Genomic DNA, 25,416 nt, shown 5'->3' with positions numbered 1-25,416 from the left:
TAAATCTGCAGTTTCATATACTTTTTTTTTCTTGAAAATATGTTCCAATATAATTTTGAAAGGATCAAAAAAGGGCCAAATTCACAATGACATGAATACATGGTAGAATTCCTTCATTCATTACATTTTTCTGGCACAACTATAGTATATGCTATTGGAATTAGAACGAACAAGATATGAAGTTACATATCACTATTTTTCTTCAAATTAATTACAATTTTAAATATAGTGGTATAATTTTATTGTTGATAGGCTAATAATTGCAATGCCAGAATGTGTCTGAAATTCACTAGTATTTTTCTTTGTCATGTATTGTGTTTAATTGTTGTTATTATGGTTTTTAATTTTTGATGCTTATGTAAAAAAGGCTTGCTTTAAAGCATAAATTATGCTCATTTATTTTATTCCAATATGTAGAAGCAATTCTTAACTAAAAAGTTTAAAAAAATTAAGGTTATATAGCCTTAATTTCCTCTACGTACCCCTAAAAATTCAAAGGGAAATTCATTTAACAATACTTTTGACAATTTTTGACAAATTGAGATATAGATAAAACACATATGAAACAAATTAATGAATGCACTGATTCCAAGTTCTGTTTCACACAGAAGCAGCCAATATTCTGTGATTTAATTGGTATTCACTTCACCTCCCTTTCACTTTTCCAAAGTTAAGCTTCAGTAGGAGAGAAGAAGACAGATCCAATTCAATTTGACAAATGTTTTAAGTTCCTGAGTGCAAGGCATGGTGTTATTTGCTATGAAGTCTCATGTACAAATTCACTTTCAAACAAACAAAGCTTGAAGATCCAATATAGTAATAAGCTTTCCAGTATAACATAAAATCATTCATAATATAAAATAAAGTCACACTATATGATGAGTCAGAGTATACAGGTTATTTTACTGTCTTTGATGTTAGCCATATATAATTGGGTAGGTGGAGCATTAGACATGAAATTAGGAATTCTTGTGTTTTAAATTGATCTCAAAATATATTTATTATAATGCAGCAATTATGAAAATAATTTGGAATTCATTAAGTGTAAAGGGCTGGAACTGAGCAAATGCACGTGGATAATGGAACAGGTGAGACTAAATTGCCAATTGGACAATTCTCTAGTAACATGTTTGAAGGGTGACTCTCCCCAACTATTCTGTGCTGACTCGATTGGTGGGACAAAGAAGGGGAAGTTACTTGTGTGGAGTAGGAGAAGGAAATTGGGGAGAAGGAGGTGTGAAGATTGTTAGATCTAATCCTCTGACAGCATCCTCAAAAGACCAAGAATAAAGACTTTTGAGTATCCTGACCCTGGCTGATTTCTGGGAAGACAGAGTTCCAGCAATTAAGTACTTGTACAAACAAAGCTAATGCAGAAAAGATTAGCAAGGCAGCAATAAATAAGGAAACATTTTTTACATTCAAGGGTTTTGATAAAGGCCTAATTTCTAAAATATGTGGAGAATTGATTTCAAATTTATAAGAATTCAAGCCATTTTCCAACTGATAAATGGTTAAAGGAAAAGTACAGGCAATTTTCAAGGGTTTTGGTAAATGCCTAATTTCTAAAATATATAGAGAATTGATTCAAATTTATAAGAATTCAAGCCATTTTCCAACTGATAAATGGTTAAAGGGAAAGTACAGGCAATTTTCAGATGAAGAAAATAAAACCATGTTTTAGTCATATGAAAATGTGCTCCAAATCAGTATTTATCAGAGAAATGCAAATTAAGACAATTCTGAGATATCATTCCACACTTTTCAGATTGGCTAAGATGACAGGAAAAGACAAGAATGAATCTTGGAGGTGATGTGGGAAAACTAGGACACGTTGTTCATGGAGTTGTGAATGGATCCAACTATTCTGGAGATCAATTTGGAATTATGCTCAAACAGTTATCAAATTGCATACCTTTTCATCCAGCAGTGTTTCAATTGGGCCTATATCCCAAAGAGATCTTAAAGGAAAAAAAGAGATTTACATGTGCAAAAATGTTTGGCAACTCTTTTCATAGTGGCAAGAAACACAATCAGCATCTCCTATGAAGCAGCCTATGACAAGATTAGAAAAGGCATTGGTTAAGGCAAAAAATTAAGGAGAGGATATATCTGATTTAAAAATACCCTGTGATTGAAGAGCTTGACTCTTCAAGTCAAAAAAGAAGAAGATACACTCCTTTTGATCTGGAAAAAAATAAGGATTTGAAAAAGGATTGCACTCTTTATGGAGCTATATCATTTTATGTTAAGATGCTACTAGATAATTTGGCTTATGAAATCTTAACCCCCATGATTGTAAATCCATAGCAAGGACATGTTTAAAACCTGGACAAAACTTGTTGTGGCTTTTGGAATATCATGAATTATGTACGATTCAAGTCAGAAGCAATAGGCAAACAGGAGTTAATGCACAAATCATTTTTGAGTAGCTATCTGGTAAAGGTCAGTATGGAGAGAATTTAGAACAGATTAATTATCCCATAATAGTGTATGAGCAAATATATAAGGCTGAAATAAAAGCTTGGGGTTCTCTCCCAGAAAAAGATGAATGTAAAGCTTTCACAGAAATAGAGCAAGGTTCCAATGAACCTTTTGTGGATTTTGTGGGACGTCTCCAAACAGCTGTCACAAGAATTATTGGAGAGAATGCAGCTACAGAAATAATGACCAGACATCTGGCTAAGGAAAATGCCAATGAGATTTGCAGAAGAATTATATAGGGACTACACAAAGATGATCCTTTAGAGGAGATCATAAGACACTGTGCCCCATTGGGCACAAATGCTTATTATACCCAGACTATGATGAATATGGGAAGACGTGGTCCCTCTTGGCAACAGACTTCTAGAGAAAATCATCGATGTTTTCAATGTGGAAAAGTTGGACATCTAAGAGCTCAGTGTACATAGGGAGAGAGAGTGAGAAGACAGGCTGAGAGAAGACCTAAAACTCCATGTCCAAAATCCAAAAGGGCTTTCACTGGGCCTCAGAATGTAGATTGGCCCAGGGAAATGAGAGGTGAGGCCCAGCTCCAAGGCCTCAATCAAGAGATATCTGGGGCATGATGATAGCTGAGTTTACATCCAGAGAGTCTTTCGAAGGTCAGAACTCTGATGTGATCAGTCAGCCAAAAAGTAATCAGATAGCAGAAAGGGATTATAACTGGGGAGAATACAGGCTTTTTAAACCAACAAAGCAGTGTCCAGTGCAAACAGCTCCAATGCAATTGCCAGGTGATGGGGAGAGATCTAGAAAAGTGGTAAATAGAAGGGAACTAGATAGGTTAACTGCCTGGGAGAAAGGGTTTACTTGTATTTTTACATACAGAGAAGGAAACCTATAAAGAAGGAAACGGATGGCAACAAGCATCTGGAGAGAGACAAAAAAGGAGAAAAATCTCAAAACAAAGGAGAAGATCTAAGAAACATCTGACACTGAAAGAGCATGGCTGATAATGAGACTATTGCAGGACTTGAAAACCAGCTGGAATCATTGGATTCCCTGACACAAGATAAGACTATTACAGGACTTTGAAAACCAGCAGGAATCATTGGATTCCTTGAGATGAAAAATTGTTGATGAGACTATTGCAGGACTTTGAATTTTTTTAGGAATTATTGGATTCCTGGCACATGAACTAATGGACAATAGATTGGTTTTGGACTGTTTCTAGGACTTATGGACATGTATAATTCTTCATGTTGATTCATGTTATTTGCTACATCACTTCTAGTCTGTATTATATTGCTATATGCTTATGTAATTTATGTAATTATGTGTAATACCTCCATATTGATGGATTAATGTATACCTTTTTTAAGAGTGAGCCCCTTCAGAAATCCGCTAATCTGATTTGATTTCCCATTTCCTTTGGTGTTTTCATTTCCCTTCCTGAGAAGTCAGGGAGGGTGTGACTACCTCCTTTTTATGGTGTTTTCATTTCTTTTTTGAGCAGTCAGGGAAGTCATGATTATCTTCTTTTTTGGGGTTCTCATCTCCATAAGAAGTCAGGGAGGTCATGACACCTTATGTTCTAAATCAAAAGAAAACGGGAGATGTTCCGGGCCAGAACTTGAAACAAAGTGCTAAGTGGTTATGTACTTAGTACTTATTAGAGTTCACACCTTTAAGAGAGCATATATAAGGAGGAGATTCAGAAGTAAAGGAGATTCATTAAGTCAGGCAGAACTATAAGAGAGAAGCTCTCAGGGCCAGACCCACAAACCCACAGAAACCCACAAGCCCACTCTCTGGGAGGGGGAGTCAAGACTCATTCCAACTTCCATCTTTGTGCTGGATGGAGACATTCAGAGAGAGCTGTCTGAACCAAAGAGAGAGGCCTCTAAGAAAGCTAACCAGCCCAGGAAAAGAGACAAGACTTGGAAGGAAAAATAAAGGATCTGGACGTTAACTCCTGGCTGCATTTGGGATTATTGAACTGAACTGAAACTAAGGCTGCCTCCAAAAGCTCCCCAAGAAACCTGCTCACAGAGAACATTATGATTTAGAAAAGTTCTCTTTTCTAAGAAATTTATCCCACCGCTGTGGGGATGATGGATGTGGGATAATGCAAGGGCTTCTGGGAAAAATTACTTCAACCAATGAACTTGCAATAAGCATGCAAGCTCTTCCCCAGAAATTCATAAGTAAAACTACCAGTCATGGCTGGAACTAGAGAATTGTCAAGTACCGACTTAGCACTTAGTAAAAACCTAATATCTCATTATCTCATTAGCACTTAGTAAGAACCTAACATCTCCCCCTTTCTTTTGATTTAGAACATAGGGTGATCATGACTTTGAAACATAAATCCATCAATATGGGAGGCATTACACATAATTACATAGTTTACATAAACACATAGTAAAATAGTAACATAGTAACATAACACATGCTAGAAGTATGTAACAAATAACATGATCAAATAATAGTGTTCTCACTACAATCAATGATCAATGAAGAGATATTTAATCTCTGTCTTTAACTATTAATCAATGAAGTATGTTTCTGTAAGTTCTTAATCATGTTTTCATTACTACTACTACTACTATTATTATTATTATAACTGAATTTCAATTATAAAAATCACCTGCATTATAGTGCTGTGTGATTTTCTGGTTGTTTGCATTAAATAAGTTTGCACAAGTTCTGACTGAATTTTCACTAGGAGAAATTATTTATTAAATAGCTCAGAGACACATAAAAGAAATATGTTACCTAAATCATATCTCCCACAGAGTCTGATATAATAATATGAACAAAGAACATGAATAACTGCTTAATGAATTATTAAATTAATAATAATTGAACCCTGACTTGAAAAGCATATTATTTATTGCTCCCAACTGCAAATGGTGGTATTTAAATGAAAGAACATTTTATCTATTCTTAGACATTATGTACTCAATCTCACCTCTCTGTCTTTCTCTCTGTCTGTGTCTTTTCTCTTCTCTCTGTTTCTCTGTGTGTGTGTTTGAAGAAAAGAAAATGCATTTTAAATACATAGATAATAGACAATGATAAGATGCAACTGTCCTTGAAGATTTCCCAGATGTCAAGACTAAGGGTAATTTTAAAAATGGCTAATCCCTCAAACATTTTGCTTGTTCCTTAACTTGATTTAATGCTAAGCCATTTCCTTTCCTTATCATTTCAACCTCTTTATAATAATCCCTATATCTGTAATAGACTAAATGTCTATTTTATCTGTAGCAAAGGTTCTTTGAATTCTCCTGAAAAATTGAATTCTATAAAATAAATGAAAAGAATAAAAATGAGGAGAAGAGCACATTTAAATGAGTGTCTTTCAAAGGCCTTCAATAGTTTCTCTTGACTCCTAAAGAAATCTTATTTCTGTAGCTGATTTGGATGTTTGTTGCTGATGGCTTTTAAATGTTCATTAATTTCAATCACTTTGATCTAAGTTTACCAATGAACTCTTAACCTGTACCCAAACAAAAGAAGCATGTTTAAATCTTGCTGGTGGGTATGTATGCGCCTATCTATGTGTCCAAAGTCTTTCATTGGCTCAATTTCCCTACTGTTTTAAGTTCAAAATAACATCTGGCTCCTTTTCTCATGATTGTGGACTTTTACAATTTCTTAGTCAATAAAATTTTGTTAACGGCTGAATATATATACATGTATATACATACACACACATATAACACACACCACACACACACACACACACACACACACACACACACACATATATATATACATTTATGAATATAGATTTGTGTATCTGTTCACATGTTTATATTTAATATATGTGTATATATGCATATTGTATACACATATACACACATATGACAAAACGGAAATAATCAACAGAGCACTACAATTAAGAAGAAAATAAAAGAAAGAGTCATCAGGATATACTTTCTATAAAAGGCTGAATATTGAAAGAAGTTGAGATACCAGGAGTTAGAGATGATGAGAGAGACCATTACAATCATGGCAGACAACTGGTGAAAATGTCCACTATTAGGAAGCAGAATATATTATTCAAGGAAAAAAAAAAAGATCACAGAGAACATGAGAAGACTAAAGAGGTAGCATGTCAGAATGGCCAGCTAGGTGGTACTATGGATAAAGTGCTGGGCCTGGATGACCTGAGTTCAAGTCCAGTCTCAGACACTTACTAATTGTGTGACCCTGGACAAGTAACTTAACCATGTTTGCCTCAGTTCCTCATCTGTAAAATAAGCTGGAGAAGATAATGGCAACCTGCTCCAATATCTTTACCAGAAAAACTGCAAATAGAGTCAAAGAGAGTCAGACATGAATAAATTGACTCAGCAATAGGACTTCAGCAAATTTGGAATTATGCCAAAGACAATTTTTAAAAGCTTTTGAACACAAAACAGGAGTTTGTATTGAATCCTGGGGGTAATAGGGGATAAGTGGAGTTTATTAATTAGGGATGGGGGAATATTGTGGTTAGATCTCTGCTTTAGAAAGATTATTTTAGTGTTTTTTTAAGATAAACTCCCTAATTTTAGAGCCATTACTTAATTTATTGATTTGTTTTATTTATTTATATAATTCTTCCCATATTTTTCTTATCAATTTATTTTCTCACTTAAGTAGTTACTTCAAAATCTATCTCCTTTTGCATTTTCCAAACTTTTTTGTTATTTTTTTTTCTTTTTATCCATTTTAAAAATTATTTGTGGCAGCCCTCTTTGTAGTGGCCAGAAACTGGAAACTGAGTGGATGTCCATCAATTGGAGAATGGCTGAATAAATTATGTTATACGAATGTTATGGAATATTATTTTTCTATAAGAAATGATCAACAGGGGGATTTCAGAAAGACTTGGAAAGACTTACATGAACTGATGCTGAATGAAATGAGCAGGACCAGGAGATCATTATAAACTTCAACAACAATACATTCTGATGGATGTAACTTTCTTCAACAATGAGATGAACCAAATAGTTCCATTTGTTTAATAATGAATAGAACCAGCTATACCCAGCAAAAGAATGCTTGCATTTTTTATTTCCTTCACAGGTAAATTGTACATTATTTCAAAGTCTGATTCTTCTTGTGCAACAAAATAACTGTATTGATATGTATACATATATTGTATTTAATATATACTTTAACATATTTAACATGTATTGGTCGACCTGCCATCTGGGGGAGGGGGTGGGGCGAAGAAAGGGAAAAATTAGAACTAAAGGTTTAGCAATTGTCAATGCTGAAAAATTACCTATTCATAAATCTTGTAAATAAAAAGCTATAATAAAAAACAAAAATGTATTTATTTATTATTTTCCTCAGTTGCATTTAAAACATTTTTTATATCTGAGTTCCAGGTTCTCTCCTGTAAGAACCACATGCAAAATTATGCAACATTTTTCCATAAAGATCATGTTGTGGGGGGAAAAACCAAAAACCAAAACAAAACATATGGCTTTTTATGGAAAAGTTTTGCATAACTTTGCATGTGATTTCTTAGGGGAAAGAATAAGACTATTTTTCAGTCTGAATTAAGAGGCAATCAGTTCATTTTCTGGGTATGGATAAGATTTTAATCATAAGACTTTCTGAGTAGTTGTGGAATCATTTTACTGCTGAGAATAGCAAAGTCATTTATTTACATGTTATTCCAGAATATTGCTATTACTTTGTATACAGTACTCAATTCATGAAGGAATTTTTTTTTTCTGAGAGCATCCTCTTCATCAAGAAAGATTACTGTGACAATTCATTGCAGAATGTACTAGAGTGAAGAAATATTTGTGGCTGAAAAACAAATGATCAAGCTATTTCAATAGTCCAGGTATGAGATGATTAAGATCTTTACTATTGTAGTTGCAGTGTCAGAGGTGAGGTACATGTAAAATATTATAAGGGAAAATTAGATAGGCATTGATATTAGATTTGAAATGGGACAATTAGAAGTATAAACAGTTGAGGATGGTGGCTGGACTGTCAGACTGAGTAACTGGGAAGGCATACTCATAGGGAAGTTAGGAATTTGGGCAGATCTGGGGCATTACATGAGTTGACTTTCAGAAATGTTCAATTTAAAATATCTGAAGCATCTTAAAAACTTTGAAATGTATAGAAGACTTTTAGAACTTCAAGAATGAAGTTCAATGATGATGCTAGGGGTGAGTAGGGGGTGAAAATCATAAACAAAGATTATCATTGAATCCATGAGAACTTATATTACAAAGATAAATATCTATAAGGAGAGAAGAGAAGAGGATACAGGACACCTGTATTTGATAGTAATTATCTGGATAAAATCGAGGAAAAGAGACTGAAAAGGATAAATCAAATAGGTAGGAAGAGATCCAAGAAAAAGTAGTATTATGAAACTAAAGGGAGAAGAGGTCATCAAGCTAAGAGTGTAATTAACAGTGTCAAAAGCTGGAGAGGGGTCAAAAAGGACATTAGATTATGGCCATTTAAAAAGTGTTAGTATCTTTGGAGTTTCATTAATTTTACTATCAAAACTACAACTTTACTTCCACTATAGTATTTTTTTTTGAGTCTGGGGTTAAGTGACTTGCCTAGGGTCACACAGCTAGGATGTATTAGGTGTCTGAGACCAGATTTGAACTCGGGTCCTCCTGAACTCAAGGCCGGTGCTCTATCCACCGCACCACCTAGCTGCCCCACTTCCACTATAATATTAACATGATTCATTGCCCTGTACATAATAAAGACACTCATAACTGAAATAATTTTCTCTAGTTTATTGAATGGGAGAACATGCCAAAGATAGGTTTTCAAAATGCAACAATGCTAAGTAGCCATGTACACATACTTTAAAATGTAATCCTTATACAAAAAAAAAAAAAAAAAAAAACCTTGACAAGTTATTTTCTATCTTTTCTTTGGAGATGTCCATTATTTCAAATGTGTTCTGTCCTTTATCCCAAACTCTTCAAAAGTAGACAATCTAGATAAATGCTCAAAGGATATGAACAGAAAATTCTCAGATGATGAAATTGAAATTATATCCACTCATATGAAAGTGTTCCAAATCACTACTGATCAGAGAAATGCAAATTAAGACAACTCTGAGATACCACTACACACCTGTCAGATTGGCTAAGATGACAGGAACAAATAATGATGAATGTTGGAGGGGATGTGGGAAAACTGGGATACTAATACATTGTTGGTGGAGTTGTGAAAGAATCCGGCCATTCTGGAGAGCAATTTGGAACTATGCCCAAAAAGTTATCAAACTGTGCATACCCTTTGATCCATCATTGCTGTTATTTGGCTTATATCCCAAAGAAATACTGAGGAGGGGAAAGGGACCTGTATGTGCCAAAATGTTTGTGGCAGCTCTTTTTGTTGTAGCTAGAAACTGGAAGATGAATGGATGTCCATCAATTGGAGAATGGTTGGGTAAATTATGGTATATGAAGGTTATGGAATATTACTGTTCTGTAAGAAATGACCAGCAGGACGAATACAGAGAGGTTTGGAAAGACTTACATCAACTGATGCTGAGTGAAATGAATAGAACCAGAAGATCGCTGTACACTTCAATGCTGAATGAAGATGTATTCTGATGGAAGTGGATATCTTCAACATAAAGAAGATCCAACTCACTTCCAGTTGATCAATGATGGACAGAAACAACTACACCCAGAGAAGGAACACTGGGAAATGAGTGTAAATTGTTAGCACTACTGTCTATCTACCCAGGTTACTTACACCTTTGTAATCTAATACTTAACGTGCAACAAGAAAATGGTATTTACACACATATATTGTATCTAGGTTATACTGTAACACATATAAAATGTATGGGATTGCCTGTCATCTAGGGGAGGGAATAGAGGGAGGGAGGGGATAATTTGGAAAAATGATTACAAGGGATAATGTTATTAAAAATTACATATGCATATATACTGTCAAAAAATTTTATAATAAAGTGACTTTGTTTAAAAAAAAAAAAAAAAAAAAAAAGGACTTTACATGTATAACCCATATCAGATTATTTACTGTCTTGTGGAGGGGAGAGGTTAGGGAGGAAGAAAGAATGGAACACAAAATCTTACAAATATTAATGTTGAAAAATATTTTTACAAGTTATTGGGAAAATAAAATCTATTGAGAAAAAAAAAAGAAGACAATCTAGTGATCTGTGGAAGTGTAGTCGCATGAACTTTGATTATGCATATTGACTTTTAAGGTCATCCTCAGAATCTTCCTTATGTTTCACATACCTCCTTTTTATCAACTATTTTATATGTTTCTTTATATTTTACCTAAGTAAGTCTCCTTTTAAAAACACTCAGAACTTTTGATTTGTATTTTACATTGTCAAATGGATATGAATTCTGGTTTTGCCACTTTCTACCACATTAAGTCACTGAAGTGCTGATCCTTAGATGTTTTCTCTCTGTCTCTGTCTCTCTCTCTCTGTCTCTCTCTCTGTCTCTCTCTCTGTCTCTCTCTCTCTCTCTCTCTCTGTCTCTCTCTCTCTCTCTGTCTCTCTCTCTCTCTCTCTCTCTCTCTCTCTCTGTCTCTCTCTCTCTCTCTCTCTCTCTGTCTTTCTCTCTGTGTATATATATATATATATATATATATATATATATATATATATATATATATACCTCTTACAGTTGTAAATCTGTGGTTCTCTAAAAGAAGCATTTTTTTCTCTAAAATTTTAATTCTAGGAAAAACTATGAAATAACCTTAATGTATTCTTTGTTAGAGGATTAGTAGATGGTATGCCATGTATTCTCCTCTTCCTAAATACCAGACTGAAACCTAGATGTTTAGATAAGAATAACTAGGAGTGATACTTAACTGTCCTGACTAGTTCCTGTCTGCTGCAAGAAATTAGAAGATTTTGGTTACACAAGTAAGCCTTAAAAATCAATGCACGTATCACTTAGGCACTATATGTATTATAAAAATGAAAGTGTTAAAATTATGAGAAATTATTGTCATTATCCAGCTTTTCTGAATTTACAAGAACAAAGAGATATGGTATTAGACAAGAATCACTTACCCAAAATGACACAGGGAAGTCAGTGGTAAATGCTAAACATGAAGTTAAGCTTTTCATTTCTGTAGCTGATGACCAGAGAATACATTCAGAATACATAAAGGAGTGAGAACCTTTGAAATTTCAGATATTTTTGAACCATCAATTCTAGGAGAATAAATATTTAATTCAATGCTTTTTTGATAGTGATTTTAAATCCTTTGTTCAATGTTCTGTTTTTCAAGACACAGGAAAAAAATTTTATTATTATCATTATTACTACTACTATTAGTACTAGTATTACTACTACTACTACAACTACTATTATTACTATATTAGTATTATTTATCTATCAGAGGCAGAATTAACTACAATATACAATGGACATTTTTATGTTAATCCTGGCTAGTATCTGGGCTGTAATTCTAATTTCACTCTTTGCTCTTTCTTTGATCATAAGTTCTGTTGACTAATGTGGGTCAGCATATTTCAGTTTGAATTAAATGCCACTTTAAGTCTTTTCCAACTGTAGAGTTGGAAAATAGATCTATTGAAGAATCCATAGTTAAAAATGATTATCTTGAGAAAAAAAAACAAAAAACATTGTTCTGAACATTCTCCTTAGCCAAATTTTGTTTTGTTTTATCTTTTTTCTACAGTATCAAGGGAAATAATCTGAAAGATTCCCAGTCACACAGCTTAATTGCTCCAATGGATTTGTCTTCATATGAGGTAACCAATGGTTTTAACTTAAACATACTTTCAAGATAAAATAAATTACTACTGTGTTATCAAAATTTTATTGCTATAAAATACATATTGCGTTTCTTGAAAGATTATTTTAATTTTTTTTATTTATGCTATTTATACAATAAGATGTACATTTTTTCAGTGAAGCTTTGAATCTTTATTTTGTTCCTCCCCCAAAACATATTGTAGATAATATATAATTAAAATCTCCTTTTATGTATGTAAATAGACTTCAGTTATTTTGCAAAACGACCAAACAATAAGAATAATAAGGCAGGAAATTCAATCCTTCCCATAAAAGCTAAAGTAGTGCATTCAGTTTAGACCAATTTTGATTCGTTCACCATATTGAGTCTTAGCAGAATAGAGTTACTTAACTATTCTTTTTGTAAATTGCAACTTTCAAAATATAAACTTTCTAAAGGAGATATTGGCTTATGCATGGATAATATTGATAATCTTCTATTTTATGAAGATTTTCTGTGTGTACTTTAATCCTTTCAATATGCCATTTGATTTTATCTGTCTAATATCAATCAATCATAGTCCCATAATTCAGTAGGATACAACTTTTTGAGAATAGGGACACTCTTCAAAAAACATTCCCATTCCCTAGAACAGTACTTATTATTTAATATATGCTTATTAATTGATTAATTAAAGACAACTTTCATTCTCATTTGGTCTTTGTTGATACCATGGAAATATCGGATTTTTTCTTTTTTCCACAATCCCTAAGTTCCAGATGAACTCCAGTTTTTGTTTTTGTTTTTGATTTTGTTTTTCCCATTAGAGATTGTTCAGCCACATGAACCAGTATAAATAATAAAATAAGAAAGCATATGTACCACAAATAAGAAAACTCGATAGAGAAAAAGATAACTTTCAAGCAATAATTCATTTATAGAAATGATGATAATTTCTCATTTCTAGCAAACATATAGCAAGCCTATCTCAGTGGGAAGACAGCTATAAGCACAATATTATTACTACTTGGCCAATGTGAAATTTTCTGTGAATATCAATGTGCTACAGAAATACATTTAAAATGACAAAACAAAACAAGAAATAAAAATTTAAAAATTTCAAAGTTTTAGAAGAATTTGGCCTGAGTGGACAGGGATAATATAAACAGCATCAAACAATATTTTGTTTTTACTTCTCTGTGAATAACCATACCATTTTAATAAGGAGGAGGAGGATGATAATGCTGATGATAAAGAATTGTACGATGAATCATACAGCACACATTTCACAAAGATCTCTAGGATGTTACCGTGGAAGTGGTGGCTTAGGAGTAGGGAGAATTATTTATTATATGAAGAAACATGAGTAGTTATTTTAGAGTCAGGCTAATTTCGAAGTGCTGTACCAATCAGAGAAAACAAGTTGCTTGTGGCACTTAAAATGACACACTTGAAATGATTTGGAGACACTCTGAAATTTAATTGCCTTTTTGATGATTTTTGCAATGCACTTTAATATTTCAGTCAAATTAAACAATTCTAATAAATTAGCCTCTTTTCCTGCTTACAGTGATGGGAACTGAATAATCTGCCATTGATTGTGAAATTATAGAAGATGCTGCTGTTTTAATATGTACCTTTGTAATTAAGAGTTTGAAGTAGATCCCTATCCTTCTAGCCCATATTTCATAAGAACCCATATAATTTCAAAAATAAAAAGGATATTTTTAAAAATTAATTTTAATGGGTACAGAGGCTGAAACCAAGATGACCGAGAACAGACAAGTCTCTGTGTGATCTCCTCTAAGCTTCCCTCAAATTAACAACAGATTAAGGCTCTACACTGATTTTGGAATGAAAGAACTCATAAATATTCGGAGTATAAAAAATTTCCAGAAAAATATACTTTGGAAAAAAAATTCAGAAAATATCTGTTTCAATCAGGGAGGATGAGAGGCTCCTTAGCCAAAACCGGATCTCAGGGAGCCTGAAGGAAGGAACTAGGGCAGGGAGCTAGGACATTGTGACATCCTCACAAAGTAATCTACTGTGAGGCTCATAAGCTACACTGTCCTGATTACAAGCCAGTAGTTCAGCAGATTTGTTGTAAGACATCCATAGCAAATGTAAAAGGCAAATTGTGGGCCCTTGAACCTCACAACATAAGACATGGCCATGTCTATGCAGCACCAGAAGTCAGTCAGCAGAACTGTCTCAGGGTAAACTAAAGCATATTTGGCTCTTTTGTCTCAGGAACAGACACCAAACTTAAAAAAAAATGATCAAAAAAGCAAAATGAACTCTGTCCATAGACAGCTTTTATGAGGAAAGAGAATTACAGACCTGAGAATACTAAAAGCAAATCAATACTAGATGAAACCATGAAGGGTGATATGAAATCAGCCTCATTTCACAAAGCTGTCATGGAAGAATTCAAAAAAGGATCTTAAAAGAAAACTAGAAGGAAAATGGGGAAAGGAAATCTTTGCAAGGAGATTTGATGAAGTTGAAAAAGCATTTAACTCCTTACAAAATAGATATGAAAAGGAAAGTAAAACATTGATAGATAAAATCTGTGAAATGGAAAAAAAAATCAATAAACAAAACACTTATAAAAGTTCAATTGGCCAAATGCAAAAGAAGATTTAAAAAGCTAACTGAAGAAAATAATTATTTTTTCAGTGGAAAAAACATTTATTTTTTTTCTAAAGCTTTTGATTTAAAAAACCAAATGCATTACCCATGTAATTTTTCAACACTGACCCAAGGGTCAGTCAGAAGGTCAAAACCTTCTGTTTCAAGTTTTACTCTCTTTCCACCTTCCCCCTTCCCTAGATTACAGGTAGTCCAATACATATTAAATATGTTAAATATATATGTTGAATCCAAAATATGTATACATATTATACAGTTATCTTGCTGCAAAAGAAAAATCACATCAAGAAGTGAAAAAAACTCCTGAGAAACAAAAGAAAATGCAAGCAAAAAACAATACAAAGAGTGAAAATTCTATATGTTGTGGTCCACACTCAGTTCTCACAGTCCTCTCTCTTGATGAAGATGGCTATCTTCATCATTGAACAATAGGAATTGGTTGGAATCATCTCATTGTTGAAGAGAGCCACATCCATCAGAATTGAGCATTGTATTGTGTGTATTGTATTGTTGTTGCCATATATAATGTTCATTTCACTTAGCATTAGTTCATATAAGTCTCTGAAATCATCCTGCTGATAGTTTATTATAGAACAATAATTTTCTATAACATTTATATACCATAACTTATTCAGCCAATCTCCAACTTATAAAGTCGAGTCAATTCTCTATATAGTTTAGATTATGAGACCTTTATCAAAACCTTTGAATATAAAAAATGTTTTCCCAGTTTATTGCTTCCCTTCTAATCTTGTCTGCATTAGTTTAGTTTGTACAATAACGTTTTAGCTTAATATAATCAAAATTATCTATTTTGTGATCAATCTCTAATTCTTCTTTGGTCACAAATTCCTACCTCCTCCATAAATCCGAAATATAAACTATCTTAGGTTCTTCTAATTTGTTTATAATATCATTCTTTATGTCTAGATCATGAACCCATTTCGACCATATCTTGGTATATGGTATTAGGTGTGGGTTAATGCTTAGTTTCTGCCATAGAAGTTTCCAATTTTCCCAGCAGTTTTTGTTAAGTAGTGAATTCTTATCCCAAAACCTGGGGCCTTTAAGTTTGTCAAAAACTAGATTGCTATAGTTATGGACTATTTTGTTCTATGAATCTAACCTATTCCATTGATCAACTACTCTATTTTTTACCCTATGCCAAATGGTTTTGATGATTGCTGCTTTACAATATAGTTTTAGATTGGTACAGCTAGGCCACCTTCATTTCATGATCTCTTTGGGATACTGCTGGATCAAAAGATTTGCACCATTTGATAGCCTTTTGGGCATAGTTCCAAATTTCTCTCCAGAATGGTTGGATCAGTTCAAGTTCCACCATCAATGTATCAGTGTCCCAGTTTTCCACATCCCCTCCAACATTCAGCATTATCTGTTCCTGTCATTCTAGCCAATCTGAGAGGTGTGTAGTGATGTCTTAAAATTTATTAATTTGCATTTTTCTGATTAATAATGATTTGGAACATCTTTTGATATGGTTAGAAAGTTTCCATTTCTCCATCTGAAAATTGTCTGTTCATATCCTTTGACCATTTATCAATTGGAGAATGGCTTGATTTTTTTATAAGTTTTTTATAAATTAGAGTCAACTCTTTATCAGAACCTTTGACTGTAAAAATATTTTCACAGGTTTTTGTTTCTAATTTGCTTATAATATCACCCTTTATGTGTAGCACCTTTATGTCGAATATCTAGACTTTATGTCTAAGTTATGGACCTATATGAAACTTATCTTGGTATAAGGTGTTGGGTGTAATGTACAAGAATTCTGAAGAAATGTACTTGAAACAAGGTATTAACTGAGTGGAACTGATAAGACAATGTTTATCTAGTTTAGCATGTGTGTTCTCTAGTTCAGTATGATTAATCTTACAACCAATAATGGTTCCTTAGTGATATAATGATTGGTTTATACTCATTGGTTTATGATTGTAATAATGTAATTGTAATAGAGTATATAAACTGATGACAAAGTCAGCCACAGACATTCCATCTTGGACAAGCCTCTGGTGGGTCTCCTGCCTCCTGTATTTCCTCTACTGAAACCTAGATCCATTCTGGAGGGCCTTCAGAAAGTTAGCTGGCCCCAGGTGAAGGAGACAGACTGTGAAGGAGACAATAAAGACTTTGGACTTTATTCCTGACTATTTAGCATATGATTATTCTTCTGAAATAAAGGCTGATCCTGAGACCTCCAGAAAGCTAACCAGAAAATTACTGTTGGGTATGGATCAATGCCTAGTTTCTGCCATAATAATTTCCAATTTTCCCAATAGTTTTTTTTTTTTTTTTTGTGGTTGTTGTTGTTGTTGTTGTTGTTGTTGTTGTTGTCAAATAGTGAGTTCTTATCCAAAAAGCTGAAGTCTTTGGGTTTGTCAAATACTAGATTACTATTGTCATGACTATTTTGTTCTGTAAACCTAACCAATTCCATTGATCAACCAGTACCAAATGATTTTGGGGATCACAGATTTATAATATAGTATTAGGTTTGGCACAGCTAGCCCAACTTCATTTGAATTTTTATATTAATTCCCTTAAAATTCTTGATCTTTTGTTCTTCCAGATGAAGTTTGTTATTAGGTTTTCTACTCTGTAAAATAATTTCTTGGAAGTTTAATTAGTATGGTACTTAATAAGTAGATTTAGTTAAGAATTGCCATTTTTATCATATTAACTCAACCTGTCCATGAGCACTTGACATTGTTCCAGATGATTAGATCTGAAATTATTTGTGTAGAAAGTATTTTGTAATTATTTTCATATAGTTCCTAGCTTTGCCTTGGCAGATAGACTGCCAAATATTTTATATTTTCTATAATTATAAAAAATGGAATTCCTCTTTGTATCACTTAATGCTAGACTTTGTTGGTAATACATAAAATGTTGATGATTTATGTGTATTTATTTTATATCCTGCAACACTGAGAAAGTTGTGAATTGTTCCTAGTAGTTTTTAGTTGATTCTCTAGGGTTCTCTAAGTATATATCATCATATCATCTGCAAAGAATAATAATTTGTTTTCCTCGTTACCTACTCTAATTTCTTTAATTCCCCCATTAAATCTGATGCTTGCTGAAAACTTTGAATTGTGTCGTATTGATTGTATTGCATTCATTGTATTGTAGTGATCATTTTAAGGAAAACTCCATTTATTCTAAAATTCCCTAGTGCTTTTAAAACAAATGTGTGTTGGATTTGTCAAATGCTTTTTTCTGCATCTGTTGAGAAAATCATACGATTTTTATTAGTTTGGTTATTGGTATATTCAATTGTGCTAATAGTTTTCTTACTATTGAATCAGCCCTGCATTCCTGGTATAAATCTTAATTGGTCATGTTATGGAATAACTTGCCCCTGGAATAACTTGTTATAATATCTTTGTAAATATTTTATTTAAGATTTTTCCATCAATAAACATTAGTGAAATCTATAATTTTCTTTCTCTGATTTTACCCTATCTGGTTTAGGTATCACCACCAGATCTATTCTTTATTTTCCTATTTTTTCAAATAATTGCATAATATTGGAATTCATTGTTCTTTAATAGATACAATTCATATGTAAATACATCTGGTCCTGGAGATTTTTTCTTAGGGATATGATTAATAGCTTGTTCAATTTCTTTTTCTAAAATAGGAGTAATTAAGTAATATATTTCTTCCTCTCTTAATCTAGGCAAATTATGATCTTGTAAATATTCATTCATTTCACTTAAATTCTCATATTTATTAACATATGGATAAGCAAAATATCTCCTAATTTTTGCTTTAATTTCCTCTGGAAAGTTCACCTTTTTCATTTTTGATACTAACAATTTGATTTTCTTCTTTCATTTTTCTAATCAGATGAAAGGTTTATCTATTTTGTTTATTTTTTCATGAAATCTGCTCTTATTTTTGTTTATTAGTTCAATAGGCTTTTTACTTTCAATTTATTAATCTCTCCTTTTATTTTCAGAATTTCAAATGTGGTATTTCCTTGGGGACAGAGTTAAATATATAGATATCAAAAAATGATTCCCGGGTAAAAGACAACTTTTCTGGAAGACTATACTTATTAAATCAGTTGATAATAATAATTCAACATACAGAGTATGAAAGTATTCAAGAACCAAATGCCAATTTCTGACCATCATTCTGGTAACTTTCCCCATGGTGATGCCTCAGATTTACTACAAATGAAATATGCCTATATTTCCATCTTTGTAGCCCTTCAGAAAATTTAAAAACAACTTTAAATCTCTCTTCTCAGTCAATTTCACATTTTTGGTTTCTAAACAATTCAGCTGAATCTCTGAATCATGATATCCCTGTAGTCATAAAGATTGCAATTTTTTAAAAGATATCCAATTCATAATTTACCTTCATTAGTTTCTAGGAAAGTTAGATATTACATCTAAGTCACGCTACCACTGAAACTTTTCTGTTTCAGAGTTTATATTGTCCAGATTCAATCTAAGAATTAATCATTTCCTACAACCCTCTCTTTCTACTACAGATAGAGATTCCTCTTTATGAAATACTTAAAATTCCACCTAACCATAGGGAACAATAGAAAGCAGCTGATTTCTGTAATAGTAGTTTGTTTGTTTTGAATGGTACATAATTTGAGTAGTTCTATATAATGACCAGGGCTGTCAATTTTTGCTTTGTCATAATTTCTCCCTTTTTTGATTGCCTATCAAGTACTCTGTAAAAGCTTTCATCTAAGTTAATGCTTTATTAGGACTATTCTAGTAAATTCAGCTCAAATATTCCCACTTTGCTTTCTGTTTCTCCTTTGTCAAACCTCTGCCTATTATTATTGCACCATTTAATGTAATTGATACCATGCTAGGATAACAAAAAATGGTTCCCAATAATTTCTGAATGTGATAGGCATAGACCAGGAGAATTAGGAGTGAAAGGAATTACTAGATTACATCAAGTGTATACGTGTTTGTATAATTTATAGACTTCTTTTCTTTATTTGCTTATTTTGACATATTTTACTTTTTTCCTACTTTCATTTATGTTAAACAACATTTATTTGCACTGTTCTATACTGTCTCTGATAAAATATATCCCATAGAAATAGGGTACAAATTGTCAAAGAATAGTTTTAAAGCTTACTTAGTCTTAATGCAATTAGACACCTTCTATACAGTGTCACATGTTGGGTGTCTGATTGATGGAAACTTTGCTGATAAAGAACACCATAAAAAGCTATGATGTTGAGATACAGTCCTAGGCAAGAGGGAACCAGCAAAAACGGGGTGAATGCAGAATTAGTGGGGCAGGAATATTGCTGGCAGTAAGAACATAATCCTGTAAGGGACTTGGGCAAGAGACATCATCCCTCACACTCCAGAACTAGAGGGGATTACAACACTGGTTACTATATTTACATCACTATCTACCCATCCACCCACTCACACATCTATCTATCTATCTATCTATCTATCTATCTATCTATCTATCTATCTGTCTGTCTGTCTATCTATCTATCTATTCTCTGTCTATCTATCTTAATGAGTAAGCAAAGGAAAGAAAAAGTAAAAAGAATAATCATCTTGTATAAATGAAGTGTTAAAAAGACCTGATAAAGAACTGATAAAAAAGAATTAGATGGGAAAGGAGAGCTGGCGGTTCTTCAACTCTACTTTCATCAGAAATAACTTAAAGAGGGAACAAAACTATATATAAATACATGGATAAAAAGCCAGAATCCTACAATATGTTGTTTACAGGATACACATTTAAAGCAGTGTGATACATACAGAGTAAAGATAAAAGGCTAAAGCAGAATCTATTATGCTTCAGGTGAAGTCAAAAAAGTAATGGTAGCCATCCTGATCTCAGATCAAGCAAAAGCAAAAATTAAAAGAGATAATAAAGGAAACTATACCTTGCTAAAGGGTAACATGGACAATGAAGCAAAGTCAATACTAAACATATATGCACAAAGTGGTGTAGCTTCAAAATTCCTAAAGGAGAAGTTAAGAGAGTTGCAAGAAGAAATAGACAGCAAAACTATAATAGTGGGAGATCTCAACCTTGCACTCTCAGAATTACATAAATCAAACCACAAAACAAATAAAAAGGAAGTTGAAGAGTTATAGAATATTAGAAAAGTTAAGAATGCTAGATCTTTGGAGAAAACTTAATGGAGACAGAAAGGAATACACTTTCTTCTCAGCAGTTCATGGAACCTATACAAAAATTGACCATATATTAAGACATAAAAACCTCAAAATTAAATGCAGAAAGGCAGAAAGAGTAAATGGATTTATTTCAGATCACAATGCAATGAAAACTACATTTAACAAAAAGTTGGGAGAAAATAGACCAAAAATAATTGGAAACTAAATAATCTCATCCTAAAGAATGAAGGAGTGAAAGATACATCAAAGATACAAGTAATAATTTCACCTAAGATTATGACAACAATGAGACAACAAACCAAAATTTGTGGGATGCAGTCAAAGCAGGAATATGGGGAAATTTTATCTCTTTAGAGGTTTATTTGAATAAAACAGAGAAATAGAAGATCAATGAATTGGGCTTGCAAATTTAAAAAAAGCTAAAAAAAAGAGCAAATTAAATACTCCCAATCAAATACTAAACTTGAAGTTCTAAATTAGAAGGAGAAATTTAAAAATTGAAAGTAAAGAAAAAACTATCGAATCAATAAACAAAACTAAAAATTAGTTCTATGAAAAAAAACAATAAAATAGATAAACCTTTGGTAAATTTGATTAGAACAAGGAAAGAGGAAAATCAAATTGTTAGTCTTAAAAATGAAAAAGCAGGGGACAGAGCCAAGATGGTGGAGAAGATACACAAGAACTTCTAGGCTCTCTCTTACCCAAATACCAACTCTTTAATTCAACCTCAAAAATAACACTGGACTGGTAAAAAGCATGAAGATTAGGAACACAACAACTTACCAGCTGAAGAGAATCTGGAATTTCATCAGAAAAGGTCTGTAATGAAGGGAGGGGGGAAAAGACCAGCATAGATGGAGAGAGACTAAAGGCTAGCTTACTGTGCAGATCGGGTTGGAGAGGCCTCTGGGGTTAGAAAAGCTACCAAGACAGAGGATTCTGGCATAGGCTGGTAGCTCTATTCTGCTTGCAAAAGAGCAGACAAACAGAGAAGTCAAGCCACTTTGAAAAAAAAAAAAAAAAAAAAAAAAAAAAACACCTGCCAGAAACTGCCAATAGCTACCCCAAACCGGAAGTGAGACAGCACAAATCAGGGCATGCCTTCTGCTCTCTGGGGCTGTTCCTTGGGGCAATTAAGAACCTCCTGGGCACTGGGGGGGATACAGCCCGGGGCAGCCTCTAATCCCACAGTGGGGGGCTCGGCCTGAGGCAGGGGAACTTCCACAGCAGTGAAGATCTCAAAACAGTGACTGTGCTTCCCAGGATGGAGATACTTCTAGTCTGTGCGCTGGGGCTATTTGCCAGTCAGCTGCTAATATCCACAGCCGCAGAGGGGGCTTTGGCCTGGGATTATGATGCTTTCACTGTTCAGCCTCTAGCCTTAGGGAAGTCACTAGACTACAAAATGGGGGTCATTCATTGGGCACACCCACAACCCAGCTCTGAATCACTTCTGGTGGAGGAGGAGGGAACTCTCTCCCAGAGCACCCTTGTACCTTTTCCACCCTGTTCACAAGACAGCTGCTTTCCATATGTCTGTTCTGTAGAGGAAGCTGGGAACCCCTTAATCAGAAAGAGAATGATTAACAGCTTCTGTATAGAAAAAGAGAGGATATCTAATGCTGAGGAGGCTAACAGCAGATAGTCTCCAGATAATACCCTGAAGGGGAATGTTACTTGGCCCCAATCACATAACTCTCTCCTAGAAGAGACTATTAAAGACCTGAAAAGAGAGTTTGAAGATAAATGGACAAAGGAAAGAGAATCTATGCTAGAGAGTAACAACATCCAGAAATTTGAATTGGAAAAGATAAAGAATTCACAGGCAATGCAAGGAAACAAAATTTGTGAATTGGAAAAGGTTAAAAAATAACAGGAAAGTAGGATTTATGAATTGGAAAAATAAAATAACTCACTAAAAAAATTAATGAAATGGAAAAAAATTCCACAGAGCAAAATAATTCATTTAAAAACTCAATTGGACATATATACAAAGAATTAAAAATGTGAATGAAGAAAATAACTCATTGAAAATCAGGAATGAACAAATAGAAATGAATGATTCATTGAGAAACCAAGAATCAATCAAACAAAATTAAAAAAAAAAAAAAGAAAAAGAAAAACTGGAGAAAAACATCAAGTATTTATTGGGAAAATCTATAGACCTGGAAAATAGATCTAGGAGAGATAATCTGATGATCATTGTACTTCCTGAAAATTATGATGAAAAAAAAGAGTCTAGATTCTATTTTACAGGAAATCATCAAAGAGAGATGTCCAGAGATAATAGAAACAGAAGGGAAAATAGGCATTGAAAGAATTCATCAAACACCTGAAAAAGACCATTAAAAAAAACTCCACTGAATATTGTGGATAAGCTGCAGAACTATCACACTAAGGAAAAAAAAAACAATTCAAATATCGATGTGCTACAATAAGGGTCACTCAAGATCTGGCTGCATCCTCATTAAAGAATCGCAGGGCCTGGAATCTGATATTCCGAAAGGCAAAAGAACTTGGAATGAAGCCAAGAATAAACTACCCAGCTAAGTTTAGCATTTTCTTACATGGAACAAGATGAACATTTAATGAAACAGAGGAATTCCATTTGTTTCTAAGGAAAAAAAAAAACAGATAAACAAAAAATTTGATATCCACCCATAAGACTCAAGAGAAGCAGAAAAAGGTAAAAGGAAGTCTTGAGAACTGTATTTGTGTGTGGATATACAGAAAGTCTACATGGATAATTTGATTTTACTGATATAACATAAAAAAGGGGAAGTAGAAAGGGAAAGTGGATAGTATCAGAAAATGCAAAAAGGAGAGATAAAAAAGTGAAAATACATGCCAGGAAGAGTCCAAGAAAATTTGTCACATCTGAGGGAATTTAGAGAGGGTAAGGAACATTACTCTCATCAGAGTAGGCTCAAAGAGTAAATAATTGACATATTTGTTTTTCAGAGAATTCTCCCTCATCTCATTAAAAGGGGGGAGAGGAAAAGGGAAAAGGAAAAGAGTAATAAGGGAAGGGTATAAGAAAGGGGAAGGGAATTAAAAGAAGGGGGGGAATAATAAAGGCAGGGCTGTGTGACACAAGTGAGACCCATAAGTTTAATACTATGGAAGGGATTAGGGGGGCAAGGGAAAAACAAGCATAATCTGGGGATAATATGATGGCAGGAAATACAGAATTAGTAATTTTCACTGTAAATGTAAATGGGATGAACTCTCCCATTAAGCAAAGGCAGACAGCAGACTTGATCAAAAGTCAAAACCCTACAATATGTTGGTTACAGGAAATCTATTCAAAGCAGGGAGATACTACAGAGTAAAGGAAAAAAAGGATGGAGCAGAATTTATTATGCTTCAAGTGAAGTCAAAAAAGCAAGGGTAGCCATCCTTATCTCAGATCAAGCAAAAGCAAAAATTGATCTAATCAAAAGAGATAAGGAAGGAAACTATACCTTACTAAAGGATAGCATCGATAATGAAGCAATATCACTACTAAACATATATGCACCAAGTGGTATACCATCTAACTTCCTAAAGGAGTAGTTAAGAGAGTTGCAAGAAGAGATAGACAATAAAACTATAATAGTGGGAGGTCTCAACATCACACTATCAGAATTACATATATCAAACCATAAAACAAATAAGAAAGAAATTAAAAAGGTAAATAGAATATTAGGAAAATTAGAAATGATAGCCTTTTGGAGAAAACTGAATGCTGATAGAAAGGAGTATACTTTCTTCTCAACAGTTCATGGAACCTATACAAAAATAGACCATATATTGGAACATAAAGATCTCAAAATTAAATGCAGGAAGGTAGAAATAGTAAATGCCTTCTTCTCAGATGACAATGCAATAAAAACTACATTCAACAAGAAGGTAGGGGTAAATAGACCAAAAAGTAATTAAAAACTAAATAATCTCATATGAAAGTATGATTGGGTGAAGCAGCAAATTATAAAAACAATAATATTAGCCAACTATGAGACATCATACCAAAATTTGTGGGATGCAGCTAAAGTGGGAAAAAGGGGAAATTTTATATCTTTGGAGGCTTACTTGAATAAAATAGAGAAAGAGAAGATCAATGAATTAGGCCTGCAACTTAAAAACCTAGAAAAAGACAAAATTAACCCCCCAAAATACTAAACTTGAAATTTTAAAATTAAAAAGAGAAATCAATAATATTGAAAGTAGAAAAAACTATTGAATTCATAAATACAATAGAGTTGGTTTTATGAAAAAGCCAATAAAATAGATAAACCTTTGGTAAATCTGATCAGAAAAGGGGAAGAGGAAAATCAAATTGTTAGTCTTAAAAATGAAAAGGGGAATCTTTCCACCAAATGAAGAGGAAATTAGAGCAATAATAAGG

The 25,416-nt window shown here is 33.2% G+C and overlaps 1 protein-coding gene across 22 annotated transcripts in view; it reads left to right on the top strand.

Annotated features, from left to right (window-relative positions):
• LINGO2 (leucine rich repeat and Ig domain containing 2) overlaps nucleotides 1–25,416 on the top strand; it is a 1,288,153-nt gene that overhangs the window by 429,211 nt on the left and 833,526 nt on the right. For 19 of the 22 annotated variants that reach the window (XR_012484577.1, XR_012484578.1, XR_012484580.1 and 16 more), the window contains one exon: nucleotides 12,145–12,217. The exons of 2 other annotated variants lie outside the window; for them this stretch is intronic. The gene's annotated coding sequence lies outside the window, so the exon portion shown is untranslated. Of the gene's footprint in view, nucleotides 1–5,043; nucleotides 5,570–12,144; nucleotides 12,218–25,416 lie in introns of those variants that run through there. One more of the 22 variants, XM_074280821.1, reaches the window with a different exon arrangement.

This window comes from Sminthopsis crassicaudata, chromosome 1 (assembly GCF_048593235.1).
Source record: "Sminthopsis crassicaudata isolate SCR6 chromosome 1, ASM4859323v1, whole genome shotgun sequence".
NCBI lineage: Eukaryota > Metazoa > Chordata > Mammalia > Dasyuromorphia > Dasyuridae > Sminthopsis > Sminthopsis crassicaudata.
Note: the sequence above shows the minus strand (reverse complement) of the source record. Positions and strands in the feature narration are given on the sequence as shown.